This window comes from Aquarana catesbeiana, linkage group LG07, assembly GCF_042186555.1.
Source record: "Aquarana catesbeiana isolate 2022-GZ linkage group LG07, ASM4218655v1, whole genome shotgun sequence".
NCBI classification, from domain to species: Eukaryota; Metazoa; Chordata; class Amphibia; order Anura; family Ranidae; genus Aquarana; species Aquarana catesbeiana.
The window spans coordinates 269,922,808-269,946,778 of record NC_133330.1 but is presented as its reverse complement, the minus strand read 5'-3'; the positions used below and the strand labels follow the sequence as shown (position 1 = coordinate 269,946,778).

General features: G+C 41.9%; 1 protein-coding gene across 1 annotated transcript in view; it reads right to left on the bottom strand.

The window, feature by feature from the left end:
- The window catches only part of XPR1 (xenotropic and polytropic retrovirus receptor 1), a gene marked incomplete at its 5' end in the record, with an annotated part of 243,198 nt that overhangs the window by 198,371 nt on the left and 20,856 nt on the right, over positions 1-23,971 (bottom strand).

Genomic DNA, 23,971 nt, shown 5'->3' with positions numbered 1-23,971 from the left:
GTTCTTCAACCAGAGCAGCACCAGTAGCAGCCACAATTTCATCTTTCCAGCAATTTTTTTTTTTTTTTTTAACCCTCATGCACTAAAAGGATTGTTCCCTTTTCCTAGATCATCACTACTGTACCTACGAAAAAATCTTTCTGAAGCAACAAGAGAAATGTATGCAGCAAAATATCTGCAAGTAAAAATACTGAATTCCTGTATTGTACATAATTCGGAAATCTTAATTGTGATATTAAATCAGTAAAGTGGACCTTCACCCTCCTCCATATTTTCCTTCCATTCCACCCCTTCAGCAGAGCTATGGAGCTGTTTTTTTACCTTTTTTTGTGCACAAATGTTCGGCCCCACCTCCCCATGCCCATCATTCACCTTAAGCGATTGACGCGCACACTGCCTACTGTGCCTCCAGGGATTTGCACTTCACATATCCCAGGAGGCATAGCCTTTCACTCAAAAAAGGAGGGGGCAGGCCTATTTTGCACATAATCGAGAGGCCTGCCCGCTGAACCCAGAAAAGCCGGCAGGCATCTTAATGACATCAGAGAGAAGACACGAGAGAATCCTATACCACCTTCAGGTAAGCAGGGCCACAAAGAATAAAAAAAAAAAAAAGGGGAGGGGTTGGGCTCGGCCGGAGGTCCGCGTTAAAATAAAAAATCTAGAATGTAAATTCAAAGAAATCCACAGCCTCCAAGTTTTCATAAAAACTATTTAAAGCAGTGTTCCACCCGCAATTTTTTTTCGTTTAAAAAGTCAGCAGCTAAAAACACTGTAGCTGCTGACTTTTAATAAGGACACTTACCTGTCCAGGGAGACCGCGATGTCGGCCCCCCGAGGCCGATCCGTCCATCAGATCGGGTGCCGGCGCCGCCATCTTATCGAAGGGAAACAGGCAGTGGAGCCTTGCGGTTTCGCTGCCCGTTTCCTACTGCGCATGTGCAAATTGCGCCTCGCTTTGTGAATGGCCCTGTTTTCTGGGGGACACACATGTCCCAGAAGACAACGGGGCAGCTCGCCGAAGAGGAGGAAGTGCCTCGGAAAAGGAAGAGGCAAATTAGGAAGACTGCCTAGCAACAGGGGTTTCTGATAAGTAAAAAAAAAAAAAATTTTCTTAAATTTTTTTTATATTTTTATTGAGAATGTTATTGTAATTTTTTATTTTAGGGTGGGCCTCCGCTTTACTTTTCATGTTAGAAAGATTTACAGAACTATAAAAAAAACACACAGGAAAAAAACAGAACTACAGGATAAAAATTATAATCTCAGGATCCCAGATATGTCCAACATACACTATATCACCAAAAGTATTGGGACACCTGCCTTTACACACATATTAACTTTGACATAATGACATCCCATCCAACTTTGTGGGAACAGCTTAGGGATGAAGAAGTGTACTTTTTTTTTTTTTTTTTGCACAGCCTGCTGCCTAAATGCAAGCTAATCATTTTATTCTCCCATCTATGCTAAAATGCATGGATAGAGGAATCTCAAGTTGGCAAGTGTATTTCATTTTGATACATTTTTATTGAAGATTTTAACCATGCATTGAGGCAAAGCCGTACAAGACAGCGATACAGAATTCCAGAACACTTAGAGAGTTGTTACAAAAGTCATCTTCCTAAAAATTGCAACATTTATGGATGGTTGGCTATTGTAGACACCCATGGCTGCCTAAATACAAAGACACTGACAAACAGTGACAGCATACCTGCTAGAATGCAGTCACTGCTTTGCAGGTAAAAAAAATGTGCATTTTTTTTCCTATTTGGAGCCTGGAAAGCATTGCACCCAATATCAGCAGATCGTGGGGGCAATGCAGGGTTCTTGCAGACTCTGTATGTAAGCTGTCTGGCCATGGATCTGAAATGACAGGTGCTCTTTAAATGTAAGGACTCATTCTAGCTGGTAGTTAGAATCTTTAATATTTGCAAACAAAATGAAGGTTTTCCATTTAGAATAATAAGCTGTCAGGTTAGTAAAACAGCGATATCAGAACCGATTCAATCATACAATTTGTAGTGTACATAGATGTGCAAAACGATGGGATAAAGGAATATTCCTGAACTTTGTTTTATCTCATGGGTACTGTGAAATTGTGTGAATACATCAATGCAGTTCATGTTATCTCAGCTTGCATTCATTGAATGAGTTTACCAAAAATTAAAATATTGCAGAATGTACAGCCTCGTGCTACATAAATAAGTTCCATTTCATGCTGAATAATCTAAATTAATAACCACTTCCGGACTGCACATATGCTGGGGCAGGGTGGCCGGACTGCGCGGAAAGTCAAATGTTTTTTGTTTTTTTTTTCAAAATTGTCTTTTTGTTTATAGCGCAAAAAATAAAAACCGCAGAGGTGATCAAATACCACCAAAAGAAAGCTCTATTTGTGGGGGAAAAGAAAACATACATTTTGTTGGGTACAACGTCGCACAACCACGCAATTGTCAGTTAAATCGTCGCAGTGCCGTATTGCAAAAAATGGCCTTGTCATTAAGGGGGTAAATCCTTCCGGGGCTGAAGTGGTTAATGTATCTTAAATAGAAAACCATCTTTAGATAGATTTAATTAAAAAAAATCAAACAAAATAAATATCTGATTTAGCCAAGGTACACACTGAGCTGTGGGAATAAAGCCGCATGATTTCACTCCCGCATGTCAATCCCGAATGCAAATGCAGCATCGCACCGGTTAGGACGGTGCCATTGCCGGCAATTGCCGCCAATTTGACATGTCAAATTGCACGTCAAATCGTACCAATGTGAACCAGGGCTTAAATAAAAGTACAGAGTACAACAGTGAATAAAGGGCCCAAAAAACATCCCTGGGAATTACAGACCAGTTAGCCTAACATCAATAGTATGTAAACTCTTGGAGGGGATGATAAGGGACTATATACAAGATTTTAGTAATAAGAACGATATCATTAGCAGTAATCAGCATGGATTCATGAAGAATCGTTCTTGCCAAACCAATCTATTAACCTTCTATGAGGAGGTGAGTTGCCATCTAGATAAAGGAAGGCCCGTAGACGTGGTGTATCTGGATTTTGCAAAAGCATTTGACACAGTTCCCCATAAACGTTTACTGTACAAAATAAGGTGCGTTGGCATTGACCATAGGGTGAGTACATGGATTGAAAACTGGCTACAAGGGCGTGTTCAGAGGGTGGTGATAAATGGGGAGTACTCAGAATGGTCAGGGGTGGGTAGTGGGGTTCCCCAGGGTTCTGTGCTGGGACCAATCCTATTTAATTTGTTCATAAACGATCTGGAGGATGGGATAAAGAGTTCAATCTCTGTATTTGCAGACGATACTAAGCTAAGCAGGGCAATAACTTCTCCGCAGGATGTGGAAATCTTGCAAAAAGACCTGAACAAATTAATGGGGTGGGCGACTACATGGCAAATGAGGTTCAATGTAGAAAAATGTAAAATAATGCATTTGGGTGGCAAAAATATGAATGCAATCTATACACTGGGGGGAGAACCTCTGGGGGAATCTAGGATGGAAAAGGACCTGGGGGTCCTAGTGGATGATAGGCTCAGCAATGGCATGCAATGCCAAGCTGCTGCTAATAAAGCAAACAGAATATTGGCATGCATTAAAAGGGGGATCAACTGCAGAGATAAAACGATAATTCTCCCGCTCTACAAGACTCTGGTCTGGCTGCACCTGGAGTATGCTGTCCAGTTCTGGGCACCAGTCCTCAGGAGGGACGTACTGGAAATGGAGCGAGTACAAAGAAGGGCAACAAAGCTAATAAAGGGTCTGGAGGATCTTAGTTATGAGGAAAGGTTGCGAGCGCTGAACTTATTCTCTCTGGAGAAGAGACGCTTGAGAGGGGATATGATTTCAATTTACAAATACTGTACTGGTGACCCCACAATAGGGATAAAACTTTTTCGCAGAAGAGAGTTTAATAAGACTCGTGGCCACTCATTACAATTAGAAGAAAAGAGGTTTAACCTTAAACTACGTAGAGGGTTCTTTACTGTAAAAGCGGCAAGGATGTGGAATTCCCTTCCACAGGCGGTGGTCTCAGCGGGGAGCATTGATAGCTTCAAGAAACTATTAGATAATCACCTGAATGACCGCAATATACAGGGATATGTAATGTAATACTGACACATAATCACACACATAGGTTGGACTTGATGGACTTGTGTCTTTTTTCAACCTCACCTACTATGTAACTGTGTAACTATGTGAACTACAAGCAGAATCAGTGGTGTGCACACGGAACGTACACAGACTGAAGAGTGAAATAAAAACGAAATTTATGCTGCATAAAGAAAAAAAAAAAAAAATTTTAAAAAAGGACTTGGGAATTCCCTGCTTCCGAAACCTAATCTTCACACTGCTGTATTCTAAGTTAGCACTGCAAAAATCCATCCAAAAGCATCAATGAAAGTCTGTTTTTTCCTTCATCTAAATAGTTTATGTTGATAAAGAAGTGATACTTTTTAATGCATGTGCTTTCTGCACATCAGACCGTACTAATTCTAGGCTGATCTAAATAGCTGGATGAATATAATAACCAGATCCAAATTGTATACAATAGACAAAACCCAATGTAAAATGACCCCTCAATTATTTTTTATAACGATACATGGCTGAACAAGTTCTTACACATGGCGTTATTGCTATTTGCAACTCTTACACCATTTTTAAAACAGTGCAGTCCTCCTGCATTGGCCTTGTGCAAAATGTTAAGAATGCACACGTACCAGCGCAGTATGTGGTACCAGCGCAGTATGTGGTACCAGCGCAGTATTCTGCACAGCACTGAAACACTGTCCTGGTGAGGGATTCTGGTGCATGGAGCAATGTTAACCCCTTGCAGTCTAAGCCTTTTTCTGACACTTGTTGCTTACAAGTTTAAATTAGTATGTTTTTGCTATAAAATTACTTAGAACCCCCAAACATTATATATATTTTTTGAAAGAGACCCTGGAGAATAAAATGGCCGTCGTTGCAATATTTTATGTCACATGCAACTTTTTTGGAAGAAATACACTTTCATGAATTAAAAAAATACAAAACAGTAAAGTTAGCCCAATATTTTTGTACAGTGTGAAAGATGATGCAACGCTGAGTAAATGGATACCCAACAGGTGATGCTTTAACCACATCAATGCTGGGCACTTATACCCCTTCTTGCCCAGACCAATTTTTAGCTTTCAGTGCAATCACTTTGAATGACAATTACTCAGTCGTGCAACACCAGGGTGGATTTGATTTAAATCACCAGTAAAAAGGCTTGATTTAAATCATAATTTTAAAGAGCAACTGTCATCTCTGTCCCGCAGTGGCTCCTTCTATGACCCGCTGTTGACTCACCAACAGTCCCATTTTCTTTAATGGGACGGCTGGTGATGGGGCAGTGACACAACAAGGTGAGGGACGTGGCGGCAGCAGGTGAGTGGATGCCCGCTAACAGGCACTTCCATGATGGATCTGAAATGACAGGTGCTCTTTAAATGTATAGACTCATTCTGGCTGGTAATTAGAATCTTTAATATTTGCAAACAATATGAAGGTTTCCCCATTTAGAATAATAAGCTGTGTGGTTAGTAAATCAGCGATATCAGAACTGATTCAATCATACAGTTTGTAGTGTACATAGATTTGCAAAACAATGAGATAAAGGAATATTCCTAAACTTTGTTTTATCCCATAGTTACTTTGAAATTGTGTGAATACATCAATGCAGTGCATGTTGTTATCTCAGCTTGCAGAGCTTGGATTCATTGAATGGGTTTACCAAAAAAAAAAAAAAAAATATTGCAGACTATACAGCCTCATGCTACATAACTAAGCTCCATTTCATGCTGAATAAACTAAATTATTAATGTATCTTAAATAGAAAACTATCTTTAGATAAGATGCTTTTGGAGTAAAAATACCTATGAAAATAAATTTGTTATAAATCAAAAAAAATCTGATTTAAATTAGGGCTGGGAGATTTTCGAAAATCTTCGATTCTCTTAAAAAAAAAACTCGATTCACGATTCGAATCGAGTTTTTTTTTTTTTCCCTTTGGAAACCACGCCGGTCCTGAGGCGCTGCGGGCATGAGCTTTTAGGCGAGGCCGCGGCTTCGGCCTAGTTCGCGGCGTCCTGCCGTAGCCGCGGACTAGGCCGAAGCCGCGGTCTCACCTAAAAACTCCTTGCCCGCAGCTCTTCAGGCCCGGCACGGTGAAAAAAAAAAAAAAAAAAATACAAAAAAATTGATTTGCTTAAATTTTGAATCGATTTGACCTCTCAACTCGATTCATGATTTAAATCGATTTTGTTCCCCAGCCCTAATTTAAATCCAAAAATAAACAGATTTTTTTTTAAATCTTTGATTTTAATCCACCCTGTGCAACACTGTACCTAATCATTTTTTTTTATCAATTTTGTTCTCACAAATAGAGCTTTTTTTTTGGTGGTATTAAATCACCACTGGGTTTTTTAATTTTTGCGAGTAAAAAAAAAAAAAAAAAAAACCCACACTTTTTTGTTTCCATTATAAAATTTTGCAAATAAGTAATTTTTGTGCATACATTTGGGCTAAAATTTATACTGCCACATCTTTGGTAAAAAAAAAAAAAATGTGATCACCTGCTTAGTGTGGTCGGTTTTTAATAGGAAAGCAAATGGACTGGCAGGAGCACCAGGCATTTCCCACAAAGGAAGCAATACAAAGAGGAAGGCATACTTTTTCATACAAGTACATGGTACAGCAGGCACATATCAGAAATATGAAATGTTGGGTTTACATATGCTTTAAATCAGCTGCTGAAAGTGCTTTAAAAATTGAGTGCTTCATTTCATTTTAACCACTTAATGCCAGATGACGTACTGGTACATCGCCCAACTTCGAGTGGTTTTATTGGGATGATGCCTGCAGCTGTAGGACTCTTACCGGTATTGTTGTTTTTTTTTTTTTTTTTTCAGACGGCGATTCTGTGTTTTATAAAGGCTATCTTAGTGGCTAAATATTGCATTGCTTTTACAAGTGGTGGGAGAGGGTCTCCTACCATCTTCCACTGCTTTCCCAGGCATACCCATCCCACTGGGGAACCTGGAATTGCAGCCAGCCCCAATTATCGCTATGGTCTAAGAAACTAGTATTTTTGTCACTTCCGGTTTCGCCGGTTGTAAACAAACCATTAGCGTTTTGGAAAAGGCATCGGATCATACAGATCTTTGTATGGCAGAAGAGACCTCTAATAGACCCCAGATGTCTCAGTAAAGAGGACCTGTCATTGCCTATTGCTATCATAAGGGATATTTACATTACAAGTGGTAAAAAAAAAAAAAAAAAGGTACAGTGTAAAAATAAAACAAAAGAGATAATATATTTCTTTTTAAACCGCATACACCCCCCCCCCCCCCCAAAGGGGAACTCATGCATCAGTCCCAGGTTGGTATGGAAAACGGTGATCACACCACACATGAGATATCACTGCAAACGTCAGATCGAGCTGAATTTTCTATCTCCGGGGCAAATGAACAGAAATCATACTAATTAGTGATCTGTGCATGTATAGCGTGGCAGGGGAAAGGTGTGGCTTAAGAGAGGCATTGTGTTAGGCAGGCAATTGACAATATATATATATATATATATATATATATATATATATATATATATATATATATATATATATATATATATATATATATTTAATTATTTGGTTTGTGTGAAAGTTAGAGTACAAGTTAGGTGCAAATCATTAAAAATTGATGACACCTGATGTACTAACGGCCTATCTCATTTCTCGAGGCCCTGAAATGTCAGGACAGTATAAATACCCCTCCAATGACCCATTTATGGAAAGTAGACAGTCCAATGTATTTTGTAAGAGGCATGGTGAGTTTTTTGAAGTTGTAATTTTGTCCACAATTCTTGGGAAAATGAAGAAATTATTTTATTTATTTTTTTGTTTTGTTCACAAAATTGTCATAACAAGTCATTTCTCACACACAGCATAGGCAGACTTCCAATTACACCCCAAAATACATTCTGCTACTCCTGAGTATGGAGATACCACGTGTGAGACTTTTTCACAGCCTGGCCACATAGAGAGGCCCAACAAACTATGCGTCAAACTAAAGCACTTAAAAATCTCCATACGCTACATTTTAAAAATGTTTAATGGTTACCAGTTTAGCATTACAGAGGTGGTCTAGGGCTAGAATTATTGCTCTCGCACTAACGATCATGGTGATACCTCACATGTGTGGTTTGAACACTGTTTACCTTTGCTAGTGCAACTTACTCATGCGTTCACTTCTGCGCGGGAGCACGGAGGGGTGGGGGGCTTAAATGTTTAATTTTTTTTCCTATTTAATTTATTTTTTTATTTTTACACTGTCCCTTTAAAAAAATAAATAAATAAAAAATATGTGATTACATTCCTGGTGACAGCAATAAAAGTGAACATCCCTTCTGACAGTAATAGGCAGTGACAGGGGGGAAAAGAAAAAAATTACTACTGGACTGCATCTGGTGTGAAGAGGGGGGGGGGGGGAATGCATTGAAAATGCAGCAATAAAGATGCTTTAAAATGAGCCCCCACTGACTTTGGCAAGCACCATGGAGGGAGGAAGTCCTCCCAAAGTTTAGAGAAAAAAAACATTTTTCCCTCTGGCGGCAGCGAGTTTGTCTTCTGCCAGCTTTCTAATCTCTGAAATACGATGAAAGATCTTATTCCTTCTCTCACACCACCAGTCCTTCTGAAGCCTCTCCTCTTCGCTGCTTGACTGGAACTAGCTGTCTGATGTCACCTACAATGCAGAACCAGCAGTTCTACATTGTATGTGAAGACACAGAGGGCCCATCCACATACCAGGGGACACAGGAAGAAAGATTGGGCAAAGATGGACATGCCCGAGCCCAACTGGAGTGGTGACAGCGCAGCGCTGGAGGACTGGTTTGACAGGTTAGTCTGCCATAATGTGCTAATATGTAGTGCATAAACCTCCTGGGGGACCATTGTGGATTTTAAAATTGCTTTAACATTGCACCGAGAGAGCCAAAAACTAGCTACACACTTTCGGCCTGATCAGCTGAAGGTATAACATATAGAGATCTGGTACTTTGCCATTGCTTTCCTATACAGTCAAACTGTCATACATCAAGTCAAGATCATTTGCAACATGCAACAGCCTGCAGACTGGGTATTATAACCATTACACAAGCCATAAACAGGCACATCTTTTGTCTAGTGTGGCAATACAGTTTCCAGCATACTTCTAGGGCCCATTCACACCTTTACACTTGTCATTGCATGCATTTTATGTGGTGAAGGTTGCTGCGTTTAGGCATGTTGTGCTTAGGCAGTGCTTTCATTCTGAATGGACTCTCAATGCATAAAAAAAAAATAAAAAACCCACGCATTTTTTACAATAGCCCCATTTTTTTGTGGTTTTCCAAGCAGATATCTTTCTATTTATAATTTTTTTCATACTGGAAAAACTGACACAGGAAAGAATCATTTGCACAGCTCAGCAGATCTCTACTATCACCACCCATTTTGGTGTTCTGCAGCTGTGTACATGTACTAAATTCTAACTATTATAGCTACTAAGTGTACACTATTAGCATTAACTAATTATTGAAAGTGGAGATTGTCCTATGCTTGGCCAATTTATACGATCAACAGAAATCTAAAAATAGCAAACTAATTGAATCATTATTTGACCCATGTAAGCATACGCAGTTCTAGATTTGTGTTCAATTATTTTTTGGTCATTTATCAGACTGTACAATCAGATTACAGCAAAAGAGATCAAAAGAAAAATTCTTCCCATAGTGTTCAGAAAACGATGATGAATCCTGCGTATTTTTGCTGCAACAAAACAGACTCTGTTCACACTTATGAGATGCGAATGGGTGCGATTCTCATGCAGGTTTTTGCTGGGGTTCAGTGCAATTTTAATGTGAGTTTAATAGATTTTTGGATGATATTGGGCACAGCTGTGATTTCTGTGAGGGGTGAAATATGTAAACATCTATACAGAAAAAAAAAAAAGCAGTATTCGCACACATCTGAACACAAGATGCAATTTCATGTCAGTTTCCATTGATGCCTATGAAAAGGAAAATTGCACTGCAACGCAGTAAACTCATACAGGACCCTCTTTGTTGCCGTATCGCATTCACATTGCAATCACAACGCATAGGATGTGAACGACCATCATTGAACACAATGTGATTTTGGATGTCAAATCTAGGCTTTTTTGTAATGTATCAAATTCGCACTGAAAGTATTAGGCCACCTTCACATGGGGGTTTAGCCGCAAACAACAGATTCCTGCCACAAGAATCAGACTACTTTTGCGGCTGGAATGATTGCCATGTGCGTGTCGATAGCGGCATTCGCTCAGCCTGTACAAAGTTTTGACAAGCTGACAGCAGAAGGTGCTGTTTGCATGTAACCACGTTCCAAGCTGGTACCTGCCATTCAGGACAGGTGTCTGAGCCTGGACACAGGCAGATTGATTCAGGCTTGGTCACTTGTCCCTAACCGCAGGCGACCACTTGGAGTGTGGGGCTAGCCGTGAACAGCAACGACTGTTATCTGTCAATACTTTGTACAGTCTGAGCAGCCAACGCTATATGCACGCACCTGTCATTCCAGCCGTAAGAATCCACTGACTCTTTCTGCTGGAATCCGGTGTATGCAGCCTTCACCCTTGTGTGAAGGAGGCCTTACATGCTCGGCGTTTTTAAACTTAAACACTATCAGCTTATTCAAATAAAAATTCCCCAGTAAATTATTTAAAGAGGAGCTCCAGTCTCCTAAGTGAAGATTAAAAGTAATCAGCTACAAAAACTGAAACTGCTGACTTTTAATAAACAGCCACTCACCTGTAGTAATGAGAACGGTATCATTAGCAGTAATCAGCATGGATTCATGAAGAATCATTCTTGCCAAACCAATCTATTAACCTTCTATGAGGAGGTGAGTTGCCATCTAGATAAAGGAAGGCCCGTAGACGTGGTGTATCTGGATTTTGCAAAAGCGTTTGATACAGTTCCCTATAAACGTTTACTGTACAAAATAAGGTCCGTTGGCATGGACCATAGGGTGAGTACATGGATTAAAAACTGGCTACAAGGGCGAGTTCAGAGGGTGGTGATAAATGGGGAATACTCGGAATGGTCAGGGGTGGGTAGTGGGGTTCCCCAGGGTTCTGTGCTGGGACCAATCCTATTTAATTTGTTCATAAACGACCTGGTGGATGGGATAAACAGTTCAATCTCTGTATTTGCGGATGATACTAAGCTAAGCAGGGCAATAACTTCTCCGCAGGATGTGGAAACCTTGCAAAAAGATCTGAACAAATTAATGGGGTGGGCGACCACATGGCAAATGAGGTTCAATGTAAACAAATTTTAAATAATGCATTTGGGTGGCAAAAATATGAATGCAATCTATACACTGGGGGGAGAACCTCTGGGGGAATCTAGGATGTAAAAGGACCTGGGGGTCCTAGTAGATGATAGGCTCAGCAATGGCATGCAATGCCAAGCTGCTGCTAATAAAGCAAACAGAATGTTGGCATGCATTAACCACTTCAGCCCCCGAAGATTTGGCTGCTGAAAGACAGGGCTATTCTTTGGGATTCAGCACTGCGTCGCTTTAACTGACAATTGCGTGGTCGTGCGACGTTGTACCTAAACAAAATTGAAGCCCTTTTTTTCCCCACAAATAGAGCCTTCTTTTGGTGGTATTTGATCGCCTCTGCGGTTTTTATTTTTTGCGCTATAAACAAAAAAAGAGCGACAATTTTGAAAAAAAAGAGCAATATTTTTTACATTTTTGCTATAATAAATATCCTTCAAAAATATATATTAAAAAAACAATTTTTTTCCTCAGTTTAGGCAGATATGTATTCTACATATTTTTGGTAAAAATTGCAATAAACATATATTGATTGGTTTGCGCAAAAATTATAGCTTCTACAAAATAGGGGATAGTTTTGTGGCATTTTTATAATTAATTTTTTTTTATTAGTAATGGCAGTGATCTGCGATTTTTATCGTGACTGCGACATTATGGCAGACACATCAGACACTTTTGATACTATTTTGAGACCATTGTCATTTATACAGCGATCAGTGCTATAAAAAATGCACTGATTACTGTGTAAATGACACTGGCAGGGAAGGGGTTAACCACTAGGGGGTGATGAAGGGGTTAAATGTGTCCTAGGGAGTGATTCTAACTGTGGGGGGGAAGGGGCTACCTCGGACATGACAGCGATCACTGCTCCCGATCAAAGGGAGCAGTAGATCTGTCATTACATAAGGCAGAACGGGGAAATGCCATGCATACATAGGCACTTCCCCGTTCTACCTCTCCACACAGCAATCGCCGGAGAACAGGGTTCCCGGGCACGCTCCCGTGGCGGGGGCCCGAAAGGCGGCAAAATTAAAGGGACGTACCTGTACGTCCATTTGCCTGTGCCATTCTGCCGACGTACATCTGTGTGCAGCAGTCGGCAAGCGGTTAAAAAGGGGATTAACTCCAGAGATAAAACGATAATTCTCCCACTCTACAAGACTCTGGTCCGGCCGCACCTAGAGTATGCTGTCCAGTTTTGGGCACCAGTCCTCAGGAAGGATGTACTGGAAATGGAGCGAGTACAGAGAAGGGCAACTAAGCTAATAAATCACCTTCCCGCTGACCGTACACATATGTGCGTACTCGGCTTTCCGGGGTTATACCGGAATGATGCCCGCAGCTGCAGGCATCAACCCGGTACCGTTGTTTTGAGCGGGCGAACGGCTACCCGTATATAACAACTGATGCGGCTAAAAGCCGCTCGGCTGTTATACCGGAGGAGCGGGAGGGGACATCCCCCGCTCCCGCCGCCTCCCACCGCTCTTACCGGGCCTCCCGTGCGATCGGGAGGCCCGGTGTCCAATCGGCCGCCTCCGGCGGCTGTGGGCGGGCTGGAGCAAAGCCGTGGGCGGCTTCGTTCCAGCCTTCTCAATGTAAACGCGGAAGTGATGTCACTTCCCGTTTACTCGGCTGCCAATGGTGCCGAATTTTAAAAAAATACACAGCATTCAGAATCGACGTTTTCGGCGATCGGAATACTTTAAAGTGCAGAGGAGGGATCGGGGGTCTTTTAGACCCCCGATCCCTCCATAAAGAGTACCTGTCACCACCTATTACTGTCACAAGGGATGCTTACATTCCTTGTGACAGCAATAAAAGTAAAAAAAAAAAAAACATTTTTTTTTAAAACACAATTTATAAGTCTAAAAAGAAATAAAATAAATAAAAAAAAATAATAATTTTTAAAGCGCCCCCGTCCCAGCGAGCTCGCGCAGCGAAGAAAACGCATACGGAAGTCGCGCCCGCATTTGTAAACGGTGTTCAAATCACACATGTGAAGTATCGCCGCGATCGTCAGAGCGAGAGCAATAATTCTAGCCCTAGACCTCCTCTGTAACTCTAACCTGGTAACCGTAAAAAAAATTTAAAGCGTCGCCTATGGAAATTCATAGCTACCATAGTTTGTCGGCATTCCATGAGTGCGTGCAATTATAAAGCGTGACATGTTTGGTATCTATTTACTCGGCGTAACATCATCTTTCACATTATACAAAAAAATTGGGGAAACTTTACTGTTTGGATTTTTTTAAATTCATGGAAGTGTCCCTTTTCCAAAAATTTACGTTTAAAACAGCGCTGCACAAATACAGTGTGATATAAAATATTGCAACAATCTCCATTTTATTCTCTACTAAAAAAATATATATAATGTTTGGGGGTTCTAAGTAATTTTCTAGCAAAATAATATGGATTTTAACTTGTAAACACCAAATTTCAAAAATAGGCTTAGTCATGAAAGGGTTAAAGGGTCTGGAGGATATTAGTTATGAGGAAAGGTTGTGAGCACTGAACTTATTCTCTCTGGAGAAGAGACACATGAGAGGGGATATGATATCAATTTATAAATACGGTACTAATGATCCCACAACAGGGATAAAACTTTTTTCGCGGAAGGGAGTTTAACAAGACATGTGACCACTCATTAAAATTAGAAGAAAAGAGGTTCAACCTTAAACTTCATAGAGGGTTCTTTAATGTAAGAGCGGCCAGGATGTGGAATTCCCTTCCACAGGCGGTGGTCTCAGATGGGAGCATCGATAGTTTCAAAAAATTATTAGATAAGCACCTGAACGACCACAACATACAGGGATATACAATGTAATACATAGGTTGGACTTGATGGCCTTGTGTCTTTTTTCAACCTCACCTACTATGTAAACTCCTGATCTGCATACGTGTTCCTGGTCAATGCTTCAACATACTAAAACCACTGAATCAGTAAGACCCCTTTCACAGTATGGTGGTTTGCAGGCCTTATTGCGCTAAAAATACCACCTGCAAACTGACCCAAAACAGCCGCTGCTGTTTGTTCAGCGTGAAAGCCCGAGGGCGCTGACAGGAGAAGAAAAAAACTCCTGCCAGCCGCATCTTTGGAGCGGGGAAGGAGCGGTGTATTCACCGCTCCTGCCCATTGAAATCAGCGTTTTTAACCCTTTTTCGTCCGCCAGCGGGGGGTTAACACCGCACCGCTAGCGGCCGAATACAGCGGTAAAGCCGACGCCCCCTACCGCCCCAGTGTGAAAGCAGCCTAAGAAGAGCCAGGCTGGAAAGTTGCAGCAGACCTTGGAGAAGAAAGAAGAAAGAAGAAAGAAAAGAAGAAAGAAGAAAGAAGAAGAAGCGCATCTTTACATTTTGGCTTTGAGCAGAAGAATGCAATGCCAGGAGGCCTTGTCAAATGACCCAGGGAGTGTTAAATAGCCCAAATCTTAGGGAAATGAATTTCAGCACTACACAGGAGCAACCTCCCGTATGAATTGGGCTCCTAAACTTTCCCAGGATGCTGCGAGCATTGCCAGAAGAAAGTCTTCTCATGCGAGGTCCATTTTAAGAGTAAGCACAAAATTTAAAGCGGTAGTAAAGCACCATTGAGGCCCCTTTCACACTCGTGCAACTTGTCATGCGACTTGGGACTGCAAAGTCGCATGACAAGTTGTGCCTCGTGATTTCCAATGAGTGCCATTCATATCTGTGCAACTTCAAGTTACACCGACTTCAAAGTAGTCCCTGTACAACTTTGGTCTGACTTTCATGCAAGTTGAGGTCCATAGACCAAGTTTACACAGGCATTCCCTGAAATCGTAGCAAAATCGCATGGAAGTCGCAGCATTGTGAAAGGGGCCTTGGGAGATATTCACCCTGCATGCAGCCTCTGATGTCACTGGCACGGTATGCCAGACCTTGACAGAACCGAGGGCTCCCGCGCATGCACGGGAGTGATGTCATCGCAGCTCAGGCAACTCATAGCGCCGGAGCCCACGAACCTGAAAGAAAGGCCGGTGCAAGATGTCAGCCCTCTGATCAGTGATGGAACACCACTAGAAGGGCTTCATTCTAAGGTAAGTATTTCATTTATTTTACTTATTTAAGGTACTTATATAGCGCCGTCAATTTACGCAGCACTTTACATATACATTGTACATTCACATCAGTCCCTACACCCTCAAGGAGCTTACAATCTAAGGTCCCTAACTCACATTCATACATACTAGGGCCAATTTAGACAGGATCCAATTAACCTACCAGCATGTCTTTGGAGTGTGGGAGGAAACCGGAGTACCCGGTGGAAACCCACGCAGACACAGGGAGAACATGCAAACTCCAGGCAGGTAGTGTCGTGGTTGGGATTCGAACCAGCGACCTTTCTTACTGCTAGGCGAGAGTGCTACCCACTACACCACTGTGCCGCCCTTATAGTGTATATATATATATATATATATATATATATATATATATATATATATATATATATATATATATATATATATATGAAAATTGATCAATCCTGATGTACTAATGGCCCGAAAATGCCAGGACAGTACAAATTCTGCCCAAATTACCCCTTTTTGGAATTTCATGCATAATAGCACATTATGCAATTGTCTTACATGTGTTTTATTTTATTTTTTGTTTTTTTTTTATTCTGCAGCGGTTTACTAACGCTTTAATAAGATTTTTTTCAGTGAGCCTTTTAAAACAAGTGGTTTATAAAGTGGAGCTTGAGGCTCGGTTCACACTGGGGCAACACGACTTTGCAACGCCACTTCAACGTGACTTCAACACGACTTGTGGATCCGACTTTGCCCTGCAACATGTGTCCGACTTTCAATGAACGGGGATCCGACTTGGATCCCCGCCACTGTGTTTGGTATGAATCGGGGGAACTCTGCGCCAAATTTTAAATAAAAAACCGGCATGGGTTCCCCCTCCAGGAGCATACCAGGCCCTTGGGTCTGGTATGGACCTTGAGGGGGAACCCCCTACGCCGAAAAAACGGCGTGGGGGTCCCCCCCAATCCATACCAGACCCTTATCCGAGCACGCAGCCCGGCCGGACAGGAATGGGGGTGGGGACGAGCGAGCGCCCCCCCCCCCCCCCCCCCTCCTGAACCGTACCAGGCCGCATGCCCTCAACATGGGGGGTTAGTGCCTTGGGAGAGGGGGCGCGTTGCGGCCCCCCCCTCCAAAGCACCTTGTCCCCATGTTGATGAGGACAAGGGCCTCTTCCCGACAACCCTGGCCGTTGGTTGTCGGGGTCTGCGGGCGGAGGGCTTATCGGAATCCGGGAGCCCCCTTTAATAAGGGGGCCCCCAGATCCTGGCCCCCCACCCTATGTGAATGAGTATGGGGTACATCGTACCCCTACCCATTCACCTAGGGAAAAAGTGTCAATTTAAAAAAAAACTACATAGATTTTTAAAATATTTTATTAGACAGCTCCGGGGGTCTTCTTCCGACTTCGGGGGTCTCTCCGGTTCTTCTCCGCGCTCTCCGGGTCTTCTGCCGGGCTCCTCCGCTCTCTTCTGCTCTTTTGCCACTCTTTTGCTAAAGCGGAGGAGCCCGGTCTTCAATCTTCTGCCCTCTTCTTTTCTTCTGATGTTGACACGACGCTCTCTCCGGCTAGAATGCTCTCTGTGCGCTCTGCTCTGACTTATATAGGCGGTGACCCCGCCCCCTTATGCCATCACAGTCCCTGGGCATGCTGGGACTGTGACGTTTTAGGGGGCGTGGTCATCACCCGATGACCACGCCCTCTTATGTCGTCATAGTCCCAGCATGCCCAGGGACTGTGACGGCATAAGGGGGCGGGGTCACCGCCTATATAAGTCAGAGCAGAGCGCACAGAGAGCATTCTAGCCGGAGAGAGCGTCGTGTCAACATCAGAAGAAAAGAAGAGGGCAGAAGATTGAAGACCGGGCTCCTCCGCTTTAGCAAAAGAGCGGCAAAAGAGCAGAAGAGAGCGGAGGAGCCCGGCAGAAGACCCGGAGAGCGCGGAGAAGAACCGGAGAGACCCCCGAAGTCGGAAGAAGACCCCCGGAGCTGTCTAATAAAATACTTTAAAAATCTGTGTAGTTTTTTTTTTAAATTGACACTTTTTCCCTAGGTGAATGGGTAGGGGTACGATGTACCCCATACTCATTCACATAGGGTGGGGGGCCAGGATCTGGGGGCCCCCTTATTAAAGGGGGCTCCCGGATTCCGATAAGCCCTCCGCCCGCAGACCCCGACAACCAACGGCCAGGGTTGTCGGGAAGAGGCCCTTGTCCGCATCAACATGGGGACAAGGTGCTTTGGGGTGGGGGGGCCGCAGCGCGCCCCCCTCCCCCAAGGCACCAACCCCCCCATGTTGAGGGCATGCGGCCTGGTACGGTTCAGGATGGGGGTGGGGCGCCCGCTCGTCCCCCACCCCCATTCCTGTCCGGCCGGGCTGCGTGCTCGGATAAGGGTCTGGTATGGATTGGGGGACCCCCCACGCCGTTTTTTCGGCGTAGGGGGTTCCCCTCAAGATCCATACCAGACCCAAGGGCCTGGCATGCTCTTGGAGGGGGATCCCATGCCGGATTTTTATTTAAAATTTGGCGCGGAGTTCCCCCTCAAGATCATTTGAGCACAAGTCGCATGCCGAAGTCGGATCATGCGAGACGGCGATCCGACTTTGATCCGACTTCAATGATAGTCAATGGGCTGAAGTCGGATCAAAGTCGGATCAAAGTAATACAGGGAGTACGCTCTGAAGTCGGAGCGACTTCAGTAGTGTCTATTAAGACGCTAGCGTTAACTCCCATTGAAACTATTTCTGGAGCGACTTGGGGCGACTTGAGGGCGTACAAGTCGGATCCCAAATCGCCCCAGTGTGAACCGACCCTGACTGTGGCATAAAACTACCATGAAGAAGCACATTTGCTGTAGCAAATTGGAGCATGCTCTGCTGGGGTTTTTTGCCTTCCTCTGGATCAACTGTGGGTATAGAATAGGGTATATTGGATTGTACAATATTTTTTATTTTATTTATTTATTGTTTTTAAGGTTGAACTGGATGGACTTGTGTCTTTTTTCAACCTGACTAACTATGTAACTATTTAACTATAATGACCTAAGAAGTCAATTTAATAAAAAAACGCACCATTACTAATCTGCTTCTAACTAAAAGTGAGAGGGTTTTTTTTTTTTTTTCTTTTTTTTACACCCACTGTACTCTACTGTAAGATCTGTGCATCGTCTTTCTCTGAATGAGAATCAATTGATATTCTGTCAGCCTTGCTCCTTTTTCTTCTTTTACAGGATTTGAAGAACACATATGTTCTCGGATCAGCCCTACAAATTAACCTGTCATTTCCTTCCTGCTATCACACGGCATGGAGCTGCTCCGGGCTGACAGAGAACAGCACAGAAACAAAAATGATTAAAACGACTAGCAACTGAACCGCTTTGGTGAAATAACAAAGACCTCCGCAGCAAGACTGACATTTCTTCCAAGACAATGTGAATGATTTGCTGCTTATACAACAGACAGCCAAGTCCAAAACTGGGTTTTATAGTACAATGAGAAATTAAAAACCTTTTCTCATATAAAAAAAATTAAACAAAAAATTAAAACCTTTTCAGAATGTAAAAAAAAAAAAAAAAAAAAATTAACAAAACACCACAATTATATTTTATACACAACACAATCTAAACATAAAACAGACTTTATTTTAGAAGGAAAACGGCCATACAAATCATCAAACATTCTTTCTCTAGAACACGTTTGCATATGTAGAAAAAAAAACTAAAAATAAAAAAAAAAAGTATTACATATAAAATCCATTTAGTACGGTTAACGCTGTGCATTGGAATAATTGTGTTGATCACAGGATCAAAGGATTAAAGGTGGTTTTATGCGTTTTTTTGTCATCAAGCCATTCATAGGGAATACAGTAAATGATACGGCTTAAGCCCAGGTAGGAATATCACGTAATACCAAATACTGAAAAGTCCTTTGTACGTTTGTTTATTTTGCTTTCTATGATCTAAAGATACATGGGAACTGCTGGCACCTATATAAATCAATCACAATCTATTTAGTAAAGATAACTGGCTTTGCACAGCATGGTATAAATACTGAGAATTTTACAATCACATTAAAGTAGAGCCTTACATGCAATCGGAGGAACAGAATGGCCTGCAATAGGCAGACTACATTTCATGACAAGTAAATGACCTCCTCAAGGTCATATGTTTCAATCGTGGATTGAACACACAACCCCACCGAGCATAGAAGGCTGAACATCTTTCTATAATGGGAAGAGCTTGACAGGAAGGGATTCAAGCAACACAAGGATTTCAGATGCATCTCTACACATCAAATCGCTGAATCTGTCTCTTTTTTTTCCCAATAAATTATTACACATTGTTTGAACTTAGTCTTTTCTATTGATTTTTCTTCAGTCGCATGGGCTACAGTAGCTACCATCATGGGAAACGTGACCTCTACTACATTGGAGCAGACTACAGTCTCACAAAAGTATATTGTAAAAGCCAAACCCGGGTCGCATGAAACGTGAACTGAAGAACCAGTGCCGTCATGCTCCGTAGGACTGTTCTTCTATCAAAACACAGAGCATTATTCTATGATACATAAAGGTTTTCTTCCTCTGTCCTTAACCACCTCAATACAGGGCACTTACACCCCCTTCCTGCCCAGACCAATTTTCAGCACTCTCACACTTTGAGTGACAATTACTCGGTCATGCAACACTGTACCCATATGAAATTTGCGTCCTTTTTTTTCCACACACATAGAGCTTTCTTTTGGTGGAATTTAATCACTAGGGGTTTACTTTTTCTGCTATAAATAAAAAAAGGCCGTACATTTTGTGAAAAAAAATGCCTTTTTCTTTGTTTCTGTCATAAAATTTTGCAAATTAGTAATTTTCTTTGGTAAAAATAACCCAAATTAGTGTATATTATGTGGTCATTGTAAAAGTTAGAGAGTCTACAAACTATGGTGCCAATTGCTGAAAATTAATCACATCTAATCAGGCCTTCAGTAAATCAGGTGTATCTCATTTCTTGAGACACTAACAAGTCAGAAAAGTACAAATACCCCCCAAATGACCCCTTTTTAGAAAGTAGATATTCCAAGGTATTAAGTAAGTAGCATGGTGAGTTTTTTTTAAGTGGTTATTTTTTTACCACAATTCTTTGCAAAATGAAGATTGTCATATTATCCGGTTATTTCTCACACATAGCATATGCATACAACAAATGACACCCCAAAATACATTCTGCTACTCTTCCCGAGTATGGCGATACTACATGTGAGACTTTCACACAGCCTGGCCACATATAAAGGCCCAACAATGAAGTAGCACCTTCAAGCATTCTACGAGCATAAATGACACATCTCCTTTCTCAACCACCTATTACACTTTTGAAGGCCCTGGAGCACCAGGACAATGGAATTGCCCACAAAATGACCCCATTTTGGAAAGCAAACAACCCAACATATAATCTATGAGGCATAATGAGTCTTTTGAATGGTTCATTTGTTTCCAGAAGTTTTTGGAAAATGTGTAAAAAAAAAAAAAAAATATATATATATATATATATATATATATAAGACATTTCTAACACATAGCATGTATAAACTGCACCCTAGAACACATTCTGCTACTCCTCCTGAGTATGGCGATATCACGTGTGAGACTTTTACACAGCCTGCCCACATACAGAGGCCCAACATTGAAGTAGTACCTTCAGGCGTTCTAGGAGCATAAATTACACATCTCATTTCATTCCTACCTATCACACTTCTGAAGGTCCTTGAGCACCAAGACAGTGGAATTACCCACAAAATGACCCCATTTTGGAAAGCAAACTGCCCAACGTATATTCTATGAGGCATGGGCTGCAGATGGGTACTCTGATGGCCTGGTGACAGGTACTCGGTTACTTTGATGGGTGGTGACAGGTCCTCTTTATTGGGGGGGGGGGCAATCAGTGTGTGTTGGTGTACACTATAAGCGGTAAAGAGATGTTACCGAAATCTCCTTCTCACACACACGATCGGTGTGTGAGGAGGAGAACCTGATCGGCTGTGAAAGGATCACAGCGGCTCATGTGGTAAACTGCCGCCGGCCAATGGCTGTTTACCAGCGTCGGTGACTAGCAGTGTTCCCGAGAACACGCCGCCACTGACGTGCAATCACGCGCCTGCAAAGTGGGGCGGTACCATCTGTGATCGATAATGCACTGAAATTAAAATTTGTGTGTCGAAACCAAAAATTCAGGATGCATTTGGCCGAAGCCGTAACTGAAATTGACGGTTTTAAAAAATATATATACTTTTATAAATAACTGCATTATATTTGACTTTTGAATATGAATTTATTGTCAGCCATTATCTTTTAAGGTGTTAAAAATCCTGCTTGGTGCATTTTTGAAGCATAATTGGCAAACGCACCTCCCCATTGAAATGCGTTGAAAACACAACAGCACATCAAAAATGCACCTCTGTTGCATTTTTGATGCATTTTTTGAGTCAAATGACCTATGAATGAGACCATAAGCAAGGTAAAATCGAGGTAATAATCACACCAAAAATCGCTGGTATTTTCGGCAGCCATTATCGACACTTTTTTTCTTTTGGCACAACATTGCACCTCCCGATCTCACGCGTGCGCAGCATACACAGGCCGTAGCGCAGGAAGATTATCTTGTTGCCATAACAGGCTGCGATGGAGGAAATGCCCGCCCCATTGCTATGGCTACGAAGATAATCGGTTGTCTCCTGCGATTGATGACACGCATCTCCCAGGAGACATTGCGAAGCCGGAAATGACAAGCACAGCCGTGAAGGAGGAAGTGGGAATAGAATAAAGAATTACTAAAGTAAGTGATCCAGAAAAAAAAAAAAAAAAAAAAACCACGATATGCCAATTTGTAATTACTAAGTGTAAGAAGACTCAACCAGCGCAACATATAACCTAATACAGCAGCTAAAACACTGAGGGTCAAATTATCAAATCCCCAAAATGTCAAAAAAAAAAAAGGCAGTACAGCGCAAACAGATAAAACAAAACTAAAATTAATAAAATCAAATCAAAAATCAAGCACAAGAACAGCCCATGTTCTTCTTCATAAAATAATCTTTAGTTGATCGAAAAAACACCAGCGAATATCCAGTGGGATAAGTGATATGACAATCAAAAAAAAGGTGACTTATGTGACAACCTCCACCACCAAGAGAAATGGCCGCTCACCTGACCAAATGGACCCCTGAGTAAATCAGTCAGGTCAAAACCGCAGTTCCCTTTAAGGGTAGTAAATCAGCAAGATTCCACACTGGTATTGGATGAGATGCCGGTGATTGGCAATTTCACATGGTACTCATTATCAACTCAAATCACGCACTGTACCCCAGTGCTAAGGATGAATGGCAAACAGTAGCAAAGTGCATCCACGAGGATCAGTGTGTAGGACGCGGGTGACGTCACAATCAAGGTCACGTGGTTTCCGTACGTGTTACGTCCCTAAGGGGCGGGACTTCATCAGCGGCGACGGCATGACGCAAGCCACCCGCTTTATAAACCTAATCAGCAGACCTGTCTGACCAATGGGAGAAGGTGTGTACCGATCACCATAACAACCACTGGACGGTGGAACACAGCAGAGACATAGAAGTGGAATTCAATGGAAGAAGACTAGCAGGGCATTTAAAAAAACATGACTGCAGCTGCATCAAAACATTACCATTAAGTATTGATAACTAAAAAGCAATAAAAATTGTATATGTGCCCACCAGCGTCCCTGCTGATCCCCATGGATACCAACAACAAACACCAATTACTGCACCCATTACTGCTGGATAGTAAGGACTTCAAGATGTGGGTGGAACTCCACTTTAATAAGGTCAGAGAATTCATGTAGCATTTATTTCTTGGAATCCATCTGCCCTTAGCGCAGGCAGGAGGCTGCTTAGCTGAGAAAGTCCCTCCTCCTATTCTCCAGATAAGAGAATAAAATGCCCATGAAAACTCCTAGAATGTACGACATCATTTTGTCCTAAACCAGAAACCAGGAAGCAACTGAAGAAATGCATAAAAAACAAAGAAAAACAAAGTGTAAAGAGAATATACCTTCCTATTTATTAATGCTAGCAGCAGAAGGATTTAAAATCATTAATGTTGATTGAGAGTTTTTAATTCTGCTTTAATGTCACTTTTTTTTTTTTACACTTCCACAGCCCAACATGCAAACAAATCATGAAAAAGGAGGTCTGCGTGCTCTATTTCATACACAAAGGTTTTAAAAATGGGAAAAACAAAACAAATTACCTACTACTGACTATTAAGCCCCTTTCACACGGGCGGCTGTTCTGTCGCTGTTAAAAGCACGTTTTGTTATTTTGAAATTTAGAGAATCCTGGCATAGCGTTCACTTGCAGTTGTACATTGCAATTAGCTGCATTTATATGCGGCTGCGTTTACATGCATTGGAAAATTCTTGCCATTTCTGATGTGCTTCCCGTTTTTATTTCCTTATTGCCGCGGCTATCTGCAGGTGAAATAGTACACTGCAA